Genomic DNA, 13169 nt, shown 5'->3' with positions numbered 1-13169 from the left:
CTGCACCCCTTACCCCCTCCTATGCCCCCACCCCTAGCCCAGAGCCTGCACCCCTCACCCTCTCCTGCACACCTACCCCCTACCCCAGCCTGGAGCCTGCAACCAAACTCCTTCCCAGATCCTGCACCCCAGCCCTCCACACTCCTTCCCAGAGCCTGCACCCCTCCTGTACCCCCACCCCCTACCCCAGCCCAGAGCCTGAACCCTGCACCCCTCCTGCATCCTAATCCCCAGCCAGGGGCTGCACCCCAGATCTCCTCCCCCCACCCAAACTCCCTCCCAGAGCCTTAGGCAGGTGAGGGGAGTGGAGTTGGGGGGGGGGGGATCGGGTTCTGGGCACCACCAAAATTTCTACAAACCTGTCACCCATGTTTACTAGTGGTTCTTTGTCAATCTGTGGAGTTTGTTTCCCTGCACTTATTAAAAAGAAGTACTTTCTTTTTAAAAATTGAGTAAAATAGTTTTTACAATTGTGAATCTGGGAGTGTTCCTTTGCTCAAGCAAAGAGCACTACTAACTCGAACATGACACAGATGCATGCCTCAAGATCAAAAAGAAAAAAATAGGAGGGGGAGTGGTGTATTGATGGTTTCACAGCTATAAAGAATTCTCCCCAAGGGGCGCTCATGCATCTGTTGTATATTTAGGTAAATGTATACTGACAGCTTTAGAGATTTATGCAGGTGAGCATCTGTAGATACAAGACCATAACAAGCAGCTGTGAGGTGGAACAAGAGGTGGTGGAGTGCTCCCATTATGGTTAATGTAGTAGGGAATGTATATAAAATGACAGAGAGCTTTTCAGAAGTTGGGAAGGTATTCTCTCTCCTGCCCTCCCTCAGCACTGTGCTTGCTGTGAGGTCCAAAACAATCTCCTCATTGGTAGTGGGCTACATACAGAACATCCATCGACAGGGGTTGACTTGTCCCATCTGGGCTGAAGATATTTATCGCAAGACTATTTATTATTAATTGTATTGGTGAAATGCTAGAAAACATCTATTTTACTTGTGAAATATCATTCCAGCATTAGAATCAAACAGGTATCACCTTGTTTTTATTTCAGCTGGAGCAAGATGAATAACAGCATCACTCTTCTGATACTGACATGCAGTTTATCTTGAGGAAAAAGACAACAAAAACCCTGTTAAACCACAGAGCAGTGGAAGTTCATTCAACTGATGTCTCCTCTTTAAGGATGACAGCAACATATATATAATTTCATCATATACTTCTGAAGTCACACCTTCAGTGATAGAAATTGACCTTCATTTCTCTCGCACTATCATAAATCCATTTTATTTTTTGACATGGTTGACTGAATTACAAATTATTGCCTTAGTGACAGTCTGAGTGTAAGCAACATTATTGGTACAGATGCTTCTGCAGTGCACCTCTATGTCACAGCTTAGTGCTATAAAAATATAGACGATTAAATGTGATATTTAAAACTTAGAGTCAGCCTGCAATAGGGTAATAAACTAATAAAGTAGTAATACAAATTCAACTTTAGTTCTGTGACTATATTACAGTGTGCTCTAATATCAAACATTAACACTTATAAATATGGTCACAATCAATGTGACCTGTAGGTTATGTGTAACAAGATCTCTCAGTGGGCTTGCACTTAATTCCTGTCATCACTGTACATTTCCAGAGCTCAGATGCTGTTTCTGGGGTGAAGATGATGACACTAAGGAAAGCCATTTATCAAAAGGAGTGTGGGATTGTTTCTCATCTGACCCACATTGGATTTCATTGACTTAATTGGATCTGCTCTCATTTTATTCTAGCATACATGAGATCAGAATCTGGATTTGGGTCTTAGTGAGTTTTTTTTAACACTGTTGCATTGCTTTTCAACATGTGCCACATGCAAAATATGGTTGCATATTATAATGTCTGCAGTGGTCCCCATTAACTTTCTGAAATACACCTTTGTCACTGTCTAGGAACTCAAAAATTAATTTACTGGAGAGCTATGACTAATGGAGCGACTGAACCATGGCACGATTTATTTTTCCCAGTGTGAAGGTATAAGGGATAGTTTTCTCATGGGCTTAGAGACCTGCAGCTGGCTGGCTGGTTAATTAGCCCCACCCGCTGCACCTGGAAAAAGACCAGAAACTTAATTGGTTGATCCTCATAAAAAGAGGAGCAGGAAATAAGACAGGGGGCTCTAATATCTGTGAAAGATTAGAGCCAGTGCTGGGGGGAGCTGCCCCAAGAAACAGATGGAGATGGGGAAAGTCCGATAAGGGCTCTGCAGTAAGAGCCAGGACCTTTGGGGTTGATGAACTCATGAGGTAAGGCAGATTTGGAGGAAAGGGACTAATATTTGTAGGGAAAGACTGTGAAGCTTTGATCTTGTTAAGAAGGCTTGAAATAAAGCCCACAGAAATTAATTGGACTGGAGACTACCCTGCCTGGATTTCCCCAGGGAGGGAGTTGGTCCTGCAGGCACCAGCCTGGGTCTGGCCAGAAGAGGGTGCTATAAGGTAGGCCCAATCCTTCACACCCAATCTGAAAGCCATTTGAGAATTGAAAGAATTTGTGTTGTCCAGAAACTTTTCTGCAGAGATGAAAAAGGAAAAGCATTTGCTCTGCACATATAAGCAATTTTTTTCAGAGATTCCTCCAATTCCGTGGTGGTGAACAAATCTCTTCAAACTCAGTCTCCTTCAGTTGGGCTACATGCACTAAAACACATGCTAAAAGCAATGCCAACAAGACAAAAGGAAATCTGAGCCTGAAAGGGAGCAGAGTTTCAAAAACTGAAAGTCACTCCCAACTTATGGCTGTCTGATGGCCTCTTTAAAATGGTGTGGTCCCATTTCCTGTCCTGCTGGACAAAAGTCCTCTGAAAAGTCACTAGAACTGGCAGCCTTTGGAGCAATCTCAGTAGAATCTGAGGATTATGAAAAGTGAGCTTCAGTCATATTCCCAGATACTCCAAGAACAGAGAGCCACGATGGCTGGGCAAATAGGAATATATGTTACCCCTGCCCATGCTCTAGCTCAGTTGATGACTTCAGTGATTAAGACAGTCAGTTTGCCCATCTTTAAAATGGGGATAATGATATTGACCTCCTTTGCAAACTACTATGAGATTACAAACTTGACTGATAAAGGTGATTGTGTTGATGCAATGTACTTGGGGCAGGGCAGGGGCTGGAGCAGCACGCAGCTGTGCAGGGCACCAGGAAATTTGGTGCCCCAAGTTTCCTGGTGCCCTATGCAGCTGTGTAATTTGCATATGGGTAAGGATGGTCCTGGGCCTGAGCCAGGAGGAAGCCTTGGAGGCCAGGGGCAGTGGAGCCTGTAGTAAGAGGTGCATTGTCCTAAGCCAGGAAAAAACTGGGGGCAGTGAAGTGCAAAAGGCAGTGAGGTTAAAGCTTAAGCAGTGTTTGGACTGAAGTTTGGTGGTCTGTGGAGAGGACCTTCAGGAAGGGATAGGCTCCTGTGGCAGCCCCTGAGGAGGGGTGATTCCAGGAGGAAGCCCTGAGAGGCAGTGCTCTGAAATAAAAGCAAGAAATAACTTTGCAGGCATTTGGCTGAGCCCCAGGAAGAAGCTCTGAGGAAGGAGGGTGTGGGACCTGGAAAGGAAGCTCAGGGAGTTGAAGGTGACAAGGAAGGCAGCTAGAGGCAGAAAAAAGCCTTGGTACGGATGTTACCGGAAAAGGCTACAGGAGATAGTGACTCTCACAGCAGCAGTCCCAAAAGAATGTTCCGCGCAGAGCTGAGACTCAGGACATACTAAGACGTAAGGAGCAAAGGGTTTTCCCCTTGGTGTGCCCAAGACTGGGTTCGGTAAAGTCCTGGGAGTTTAGTAGGACTAGAAGTACTTGAGTTTAGATTTCTTTGATGGATCTATACTGAAAATCCCAGGAAAGAACCTGTGGGCCTTAGTAATCCCCAGGAAGAGGGGCTGAAGAGACTGGAACTTTGGATATTGTTTTATGTGGACTTTGGACTGGAGTATGTTGAACATGTTGTGGAACTAAACCATGACAGGCTGGAGGGATGAGTCATGAAAAGATGCAGATCACTGCAGGACCAGAATGATCTTCTGCTGGGGGCACTAGACAGGAAGAGCTGTTATGCCACACCCAGCCACTAGGGTGGGGAGAACACAGTGAGCCCATTCTTCTACACCATACTTACATTATGGAGGAGTCTATCCTGGGAAGCAGTGACTCTGATGCAGACTTGGGGCTCATAACGGATAATCAGCTGTGAATGACCTCCAAATGTGATGCTGCAGACCAAAGGGCTAAAGAGATTCTTGGCTATATAAACAGGGGACTATTGAGTAGAAGGGATGTTATGCTACATCTGTATTTGGCACTGGTGTGACTGCTACTGGAATGCTGTGTCCATTAGTGGTGTCAACAATTCAGAAAGGATGTTGATAAATTGGAGAGGGTTCGGAGAAGGGCCACTACAACAATTAAAGGATTAGAAAACATGTCTTATAGTGAGACTCAAGGAGTTCAATCTATTTAGCTTATCAAAGAGAAGGTTAAGGGGTGATTTGATCACTCTTTACAAGTACTTACATTGAGAACACAAATTTGATAACAGAGGGCTCTTAAATCTGGCAGACAAAGGTATAACAAGATCCAAGAGCTGGAAGTTGAAACTAGGCAAATTTAGACTAATGTGCAATTTTTTACAGTGAGGGTAATTAACCATTGGAACAACTTAATAAGGTTTGTGGTGGACTCACCGTCACTGGAAATTTGAAACACGCTCTAGTTCAAACAGGTATTAATTCAGGGAAGTCCTATGGGCTGTGTGTGATGCTGGCAGACCAGGTGCCAGCTCTTGCTAAGGCTTTAGGCCTCAGCCAAGCACTGACAAATTCATTGCTGGAAACCAGTCTGTTTCATGTGTGTTAGTATGGCTAAAATGAGTACTAGATTAATAACGACTTGTTCAGTGTTTAGACTTTATGAAAATCTTGTAAGTTGCTGCATGTATTAATCTCACTTATAGTTTCTTTATCACCTGCTAAAGGTAATATTTAACCTTTTGCTTTGTAATTGTAAAAATGTGTGCTCTGAAACTGAACCCAGTCAGGTGGGATCATCTCCTACACATCAAGAAGGTCTATCAAAACTAAATGTGCCATTGTGGGACATCACAATACAAAGACTTTAATTGCACCCGGCACCCATAAAGAGGCTACATGTAAAAGAGCTTGTCCCATCATCTTGAATGCTGGAAGAAGGAAAATTTTTCATCTGTTTTGCTGTTTGAACTCTCACAGGGTTGAGGTTATAAAACAGAAGCAGAAATTCCCAGGGTCAACCTGGGTTAGCCCTAAAAGACAATCAGAGCTGACAGATTACTACACTTCTGTCAACTCTTGAAACTCATTTGTGTATATATTCTTGCCTGCTTTAACCTTGTAATAAATCTCATTTCTTTTCTTATCTTATCTAATAAATCCTTAGATCTCACACCAAAGACAATTCTTGTAGCCAATCCTATAGTAAACTATGTAAGGTACAAACTTACCTGGAGTAAGTGACTGACTGGTTCTCTGGGACTGGGAGTAATGTGAATATTTTGTGATCTTTGATGTATAGCAACCATCTATCATTAAGTCCAGCTTGCCTGGGTGGCAAAATAGCCTGGAATGCCCAAGGCAACTGTCTGTGACTCCATAGTTAGACAGTTATAGTGCTTTAGGAGCTCACTTCTGTTACTGAGTTGGTGAATTCTAATTATAGAACATATAACCAGTTTGGGGTCTCTGCCCTGCTTCTTGACAGTCTGCCCATGAGGTTGGCACTCACAGTCATGGGCAACTCAAGACATCATGACGCTGTTGATCTCAATGGTCCCAATAAGAAAAGCTATAAGCTTCAAGGTCCTTGCATCTTGTCTCTAAGGAAGATACAAGCAGGTTTGGTGCGGTTTTTTTGCCAGGGCTGGGAAGTTGGAGATCAAAAGGACTGAACAGCTTTTATAAGGGACCCTCCCCGGTGCATGGGAAATAAATGGTTGGTGAGATCGGTGAATGGACTAGGCCAGATAAATCCTAGAGGTCTTGGATGGGGTGGAGGGGTTGGGGTGCCTATAGGAAGTGTAGACCTACCAGGAGTCCATGTGGAAGATGGTCAAGTAAAGATACTTGGTAATCTAAACATGTCTGTCAAGAGAGTAAAGACAATCTTGTCAGAAAACCTGTTCTGGCCAGTCCAAATTTTCACAACCTTTGAACTGTGTATAAATGCATCAGACATTGGTTAAGGTTCAGCTTTGATGCAGTCAGGGAAAAGTAACAGAAAACATCCCATTGCTTTCTTGAGTAAAAAAAAAAAAAATGGCCACCCTCCAAGCAGAATTATTATGTCATAGACAAAGATTGTTATGCCATTGTCTGGGCAATCAAATAATTAAGGCCCTAGCTCTCTAACAGAAAACTCAGAGGTCTACCTGACCACTCTCCATTAATTTGGTTACACAGAACCCAAGGCACCAGTTCCAAACTGCTGCAGTGGAGCATGATGCTCCAAGAATATGACATGGCAATTGTGCATATTAAAGAGAGAGACAATATAATAGCAGACGCCCTGTCCAGGAAAGCAGGGTCTGACCCACTGCCTGCAGTTCAGCCAGTGGCTGACCCTCCTGCAGCATTGTAAGAGGGGAGGTGTGACCCTGGGATCCCCTTAGTGCTCACTGGCAGAGGGCCCACTTTACTGTACCTCAGATCAGGCCTGACACTCATTACCCCAGCACACTGTTGTCATAATATGTATCTAAAAGGTCTTGTGTAAGGTATCATATGTAAAGTGGTGACATGCTGGTCCCAAATATCATTGTGTGATATATGTACAGGATGTGTTAGATGTGTGCTGGAAACATGTCCTTAAAATGTGTTTGGGAAGCACTGCATAAACCCATCTTGCAACAAAGGAATGTAGATTTGTCTGACCAGCTTGATTCCAGGCAGAGGACAATGAAAGTACACTACATATAAGGTAAACAAAGCCATCAAGCTAATGAATGGAGGAAGGAGTGTAGTGAGTCTGCACCCCTGGATGCTTTCCTGGCTCTTGAGGCAGAGACAATGGACTTTGGGTAATATAAGGGGAAGAAGACGACATTTTAGATAATGGCTACACTAGAGCGCTTACAGTGGCACAGATGGCCCAATGCAGCTGCTCTGCTGTAGGCTCTCTAGTGGAGCCTCTCTAAGCAGACAGGAGAGAGCTCTCCCATCAACTTCATTAATCCACCCCCAACGAGCGGCGGTACTGGTGCTTACATCAGTGTAACTCATGTTGCTCGGGGGGGTGGCTTATTCACACCCCGGACCGCCATAAGTAAGTTATACCCACATAAGTGGTAGCAGACGCACCGACTTTCTAATTTCCTGTGGGTACTGGACCCATGCTCCACCCCAGACCCTGCCCCCACTCCACCCCTTCCTCCGAGGCCCCACTTCCACCCTGCCTCTTCCCGCCCCTATTCCATCCCTGCCCTGCCTCTTCCCACCCTATTCTGCCTCCTCCTCCAAGTGCCCCACCCCCTCCCCACAGCGCCTCCTGCATGCTGATGAACAGCTGATCTGCTGCAGGTGGGAGGCGCTGGGGGGAGGAGGAGGAGCTGATTGTTGGGGCTGCCAGTGGGTGCTGAGCACCCACTATTTTTTTTTCTGTGGATGCTCCAGGGCTGGAGCACCAATGAAGTTGGCACCTGTGGGTGGTAGTGTAGACATAGCCTTAGTTAGTCATCACTTAGGGGACATAGAGAACAGCACCCTGTGCAAATTGGCTCTTCTTGGCCTGAAGGGTAGGAGTTGCTGATAATATGCTGTAAGTGAGAAACCTTTTAGGCAAAGATATAATTTGCTAGAATTAAGTATTTTAGTCACTAGAAAATGTTTTGTTTGTTACTATACCTGTCTCTTTCTCTTGCTTAGTATCATTTGCATCTGTTTTAGTTAATAAGAGTATTATTTTATTATAAAACTATTGCAGTGCTGTGTATTAAGGTGAAATGTGAGTCGTCAGCTAACCTAACAAGCTAGTGTGTGCTCGTTCTCTTTGGAGTCAGGGAATTCAATTTCTGTGAGGGACTGGATGCTGCAAGGAGATGTTTCTAGGGAACTTGGGCAATGGGGTTCACTTATTGTTACTGGCAAAGCAGAGAGGCTGGTGTGTTAGGGAGCTGACATACAGCATAGCACTAGAAAAGCTCTCACTTGCTGAGGCAGAGGCGTGACACAGCAGCTTATAGTTTTGGGTGTCCTGCGCAGCATGTCACAGCATCTAGTCTATTTTAGTGTTTTTAGATCTTAAAATGTTCTTTGTTTTAAATAACTAATACTTTGCTGTAAAGAAACTCTTTGGTCACTGATCTCCACTCTCTTAGCTCTCATTGTAATGGAATTGCAGCATCTGAGTCTAAATCAGACCTGTTGAAGTAATCACAGTTGATATACAGGGGATTGCAGCTAAGGCCTGAGCTGAGCAGAAAATTGTGTGATACCATCCTGGGAAAGGTAATGGTCTGAGGCCTGAGACTGAAGGGGTTGTGCTCGCGAAGACCAGGAGGGGTCAGAGATGCAGTTAGCCCGATCTCTATCTCAGGTCTGTCTGTGTTTCAGTGTAACTGAGTTCATGCTAGATCTTTCAATCTGTTTATATTTCATCTGGGACTGTTTAAGAGGTCATAACCCATCTCCATCCTGCTCTCTGGAGGGTCACCAGTATATTGTGATTGGATCCAATTGCTGAATTCCCTGTGCCTCTAAGTTCCCTGATTCTGGGTAGTGACTGATCACTGTTCATTCCTCCGTGTCCCTCAAGTGCTAACCTCCTTGTTGGGCAGTGGGACACCACAGTCTGGCTGCTAGAACCCAGAACTAGTGGCTCAACCCTTCCGAGCCTCCATTGCTTATATACCTTCCTCCAGGTTCAACCTGGCTGTGAGAGCTTTGGTTTTCTAGTTATACCTTCCAGGGACCACGTGATAGTAAAGCCAGGAAACACAGCCTTAGCAAAGGAACTTCCATCCACAAACACTTTTTTTTTTTGAGTAAAAAGTTACAGATCTATGGTAAACAACAAACACTTGAATGCAATCCCTCTACGTCCAACCTCACTGCTCCTGTGAGTCCTGGTCACCTTCTGGGTAAAGAGTTGTTCAAAGTCCCTGGCCCCTATTGTCAGCAAACCACTAGGGTCGAGCCATTTAATGCTGATGGCATTTGATTGCTCTTTTGCAGGTTCCCTTTGGAGACTTAGGTTCAGTTCCCCGCTACACCACAGATCTTCCTGTGAGACCTTAAGCAAGTTACTCTGTGCTTCAGTTCCCCATTTGTAAAATGACCATAAGGTACTATTCTGCCTTAGAGGGATACTGTGAGGATAAATACAGTAAAGATTGTGAGGTTCTCAGATGCTATGGTGATTGGGGTCAAAGATGCATACAGTTTTACTCTCACACTTATTATCAAACTGTCTGTACTCGGCTAGCTTGATTATCACTTCAAAAGTTTTTTTTCTCTTAATTAATTGGCCTCTCAGAGTTGGTAAGACAACTCCCACCTGTTTATGCTCTCTGTATGTGTGTATATATATCTCCTCAATATATGTTCCATTCTATATGCATCCGAAGAAGTGGGCTGTAGTCCACGAAAGCTTATGCTCTAATAAATTTGTTAGTCTCTAAGGTGCCACAAGTACTCCTGTTCTTCTTTTTGCGGATACAGACTAACACGGCTGTTACTCTGAAACCTAAGTTTTATAGTCATTCCCTCTACAAGTTTTGATTTTAGAAGTTAATCAGATAGAGTAGGGTGGCTTTCACTCTCCAAGAATCTCCCATGCAGTTCTTTTCTTACTCATTCTTCTCAATGAAATCCAAAATGGTGTCCATGAGCAGCCTGGTCAGTCAATGTTTAAAATCAACCATTCAAGACTTACATTATTGCAGTAGTGTCTAGGAGCCCCAGTTATAGACTAGGACCCCATTGAGCTAGGTGCTGTACAAACACACAGACTCAAACTTTGAGGTCAGAAGGGACCATCATGATCATCTAGTCTGACCTCCTGCACATTGCAGGCCACAGAACTTCACCCACCCACTCCTGTAATAGACTTATAATCTCTGGCTGAGTTACTGAAGTCCTCAAATCCTGATTTAAAAACTTCAAGCTACAGAGTATCTGCCATTTATGCTAGTTTAAACCTGCAAGTGATCCATGCCCCATTCTGCAGAGGAAGGTGAAACACCCCCTCACCTCCCAGCTATTGAGAAAGATTAACTTGAATATTATGGGGCGATAGCCATGTGGCTATTCAAGTTTTATCCATTTTCATCAGACATGGCAAAAGTCAATTGAGTTTCACCCAAATGAAAGAGCTTGTGAGAAGAGAATTGGGCCCAATGTTTTTTTGTGACTTTGAAGTTTTTTGACCAGCTGTACTTTGGCCCATGGTCCAACACACCCATGAGAGCCCACTGATAAGTAGAAGCATACTACAATAAGGAAGTCAAATATATCACTAACCTGACTGTCTGTTCCCGAAGTTTCAACCAGCAGTGTTTCTTCTGAAAGCCCCTTTAAATGTGTTGAGAATATGATGTCCGACAAGCTGCTTTCAGATAATGCAGGAAGGCTTTGGGTTTTGCCCAGATTTGATTATATGTACTAATGGCTATTTGTAACTCTCACAAGAGTTTTTATTGCATATTCTTAAGTACTTACCAGAAATGTCACACAGTCGTTCTAAATGATCAGTGCGCACTTTGAAGGGTAGCCACTATTTTTACAATAAAATTTGTATTGACTTTGTTCACTCAAACGAAACTAACTGCTGTGGGGTAGACTGACTTCAAGGTATAGTGTTGGGGGGAGGGGGCGGTGAAGGGAGTGTTTCATGGATGCACCAGGGCTCCAGTTTGAAAGGTGCTCAATACCATCAGTTCCCATTAACTTAAATACAATTTGAGGGTGTGCAGTAGCTCACAGGATTAGGCCCCATGGCTTGGGGACCTGTATGGGGTGTGTGTCAGAGCAGCCCCTGTTCACACCAAGGTGCAGCATGCTTCCTCCTATGTGGAGCTCTCTGCCGGCCAGTGAGTGGGTGGGTTAGGAATCTGCCCTCACACCACTGTACTGGGCAAGGGTAGTGCCACTAGCAGCACTAGTTTTGAAGTGATTCTTGCACATCCAGAGTAAATGGTCTGGGATTGTGTGACCCTTGAACAGAGGTATAAGGGGCAGAGGTAAGGTCCTTCATCTCCCATTCTCTTTATGCACCTGCAGGACTCAATGTAATCTAACCCTTATACAGTGATGTAGCAGATAATATCGCTTTGAATTCAGTTTCCCCCTTCTCCATCCCCTCATAATAGAATCACCTTTTTATATAAACTGGGTGATGATCCACTGCCCAAAATCATATCTGGTATCTGATAAAATTTATATCAAAGTATTTAGTATCTGATTAAAGTGAAAAAAGTGGATTTGTCATATTCCTAGTTCTATGCAACATTATTTAAATAAAAGCTAAGTAAACCTCTCTCTGATTACAATAAAATGCCTGTGGTTCCTCAGGAGTTTTCACAATCCTCCATTTGTCATTTTTATTTTGAATAAACCAGCAGATCTTTGACTAAATAAGCAATGATTTAATGCAAACAGAAAGAATAAGAATGTTTAAAAATAATAAATCAATCAAAAGAAAATGTATGCATGTTTTATGGATTAATATCTTGGATATGTTAATTGATGTACTCTCTTGTGGATTTCAAGAACATGCAGATTATTCTATCTAAAATGCTAGCATGTGTCATTATCTCCAAAGAGTCCCCAGAAGCCGGGTAACAGTGGCTAATGACAGCACAATGTGAATGTGAAGCAGCTGTGAATTATTTTCTGATACTATCGCTGTCAGGCTAACAATGTAACAAGAAATAGCTCTTATCTGGAAACTTCCATTATGTTTTCTATTTTTCTTAACCATTTAAAAAAAATAACACCCCCTCCCTCCCCCCACACACGTTCTTTTATCTTGGCATTGCACTGCTAGGACTTTTATCATCTTCTTTTCTATTAGAAAAATGATGGCCCTCACTTTTGGTTTGCTGACAAGTGTGTAAGTACAATACCTTATTCAAGTGACCATATCACCTTGCTGAACTTTGTAACTTTGTAGCCAAGTGAAAAATATTTAACCTCAGGGGACAAACTCAGGATTATATATGGCTGCTGAGTGGCATCTCTGTTTGTGGTCCTGTATTTCACCCTTTTGATACTAACAAGTCATAAAGTGTTAACCACCACAAAGGCTAGCCATTTTCCTGGGGCTGAATAGTATGGCATTATCAGCTGAAGGGAGGGGTTCTGGCCTTGGGGGTTGGGTTCCTGCCTGGAGTAGGTCTCAATGATCCCATCTTTCCTTCACCAAGAAACTGCCCTTTCCCACTCTGTGCCACCACTGCCCAGTGCTGGTCATGGTTATCTCCGGCTGGGAACCAGCAGGGGAGATGTGGCATGCATGTGAATTCAAGATAAGGGGCAGAGAGATTGGGGAGGCCTGAGAATTATTTGGTGGGCTGGGGCTTTTGGGAGTTACAGGAGGGTCATGAGTGAGAGAGGTGTTAGACTGGGTGGTGATCACAGTGTGGGTGAGTGCACCTATCCTTCTCCTTTATCTTGTCCTGTCCATTGGAACTGGTGGCTCTTGTTCTTCGTCTCCAAGTGTTCTTGCCAAGTGCATCTTCCAAGCTGACACCTACCTTCTTCATATCCTCTCAGTCTCTCAAACCACCTTTTTCTAGATCTTCCTTGTGGTCTTTGTCCCATGACTACTAGCTCTTGTACTCCCTGACCAACATATCCCAAATTTGTCAATACTCCCTCAATAGATAAAGGACCTGATGCTGATCTCAGTTACACCAAAGTGGATTAAGAGATGCTTTGAGTTAATTTTCGGGTTGATATTCAAAGGAACAAAGGTCAGTTAGCCCAATTCCCATTTAGGCCCTTGAAAATCTCCCCCCTAATTTCGCCAGATTTATAACCAGTAAAGTCTAGTGAAGTTGCTGGGAAAACTGAGTTCATATGTAGAGGAAAACATGTGTAGATTATCTTTTTGTATTCATAGCCTAACGTGAACCAAACTTTGAACAAACTCACC

The 13169-nt window shown here is 43.6% G+C and overlaps 1 protein-coding gene across 3 annotated transcripts in view; it reads left to right on the top strand.

Annotated features, from left to right (window-relative positions):
* The window catches only part of ZNF518B (zinc finger protein 518B), a 429620-nt gene extending 418024 nt beyond the window's left edge, over positions 1-11596 (top strand). For all 3 annotated transcript variants that reach the window (XR_010601552.1, XR_010601561.1, XR_010601567.1), the window contains one exon: positions 1067-11596. The gene's annotated coding sequence lies outside the window, so the exon portion shown is untranslated. The remainder of the gene's footprint in view (positions 1-1066) is intronic.
* Positions 11597-13169: the final 1573 nt, after the last annotated feature.

The sequence above is a fragment of the Chrysemys picta genome, chromosome 5, assembly GCF_011386835.1.
Source record: "Chrysemys picta bellii isolate R12L10 chromosome 5, ASM1138683v2, whole genome shotgun sequence".
Lineage (NCBI taxonomy): Eukaryota > Metazoa > Chordata > Testudines > Emydidae > Chrysemys > Chrysemys picta.
The sequence above is the reverse complement of the archived record's forward strand: the minus strand, read 5'-3'. Positions and strand labels throughout refer to the sequence as shown.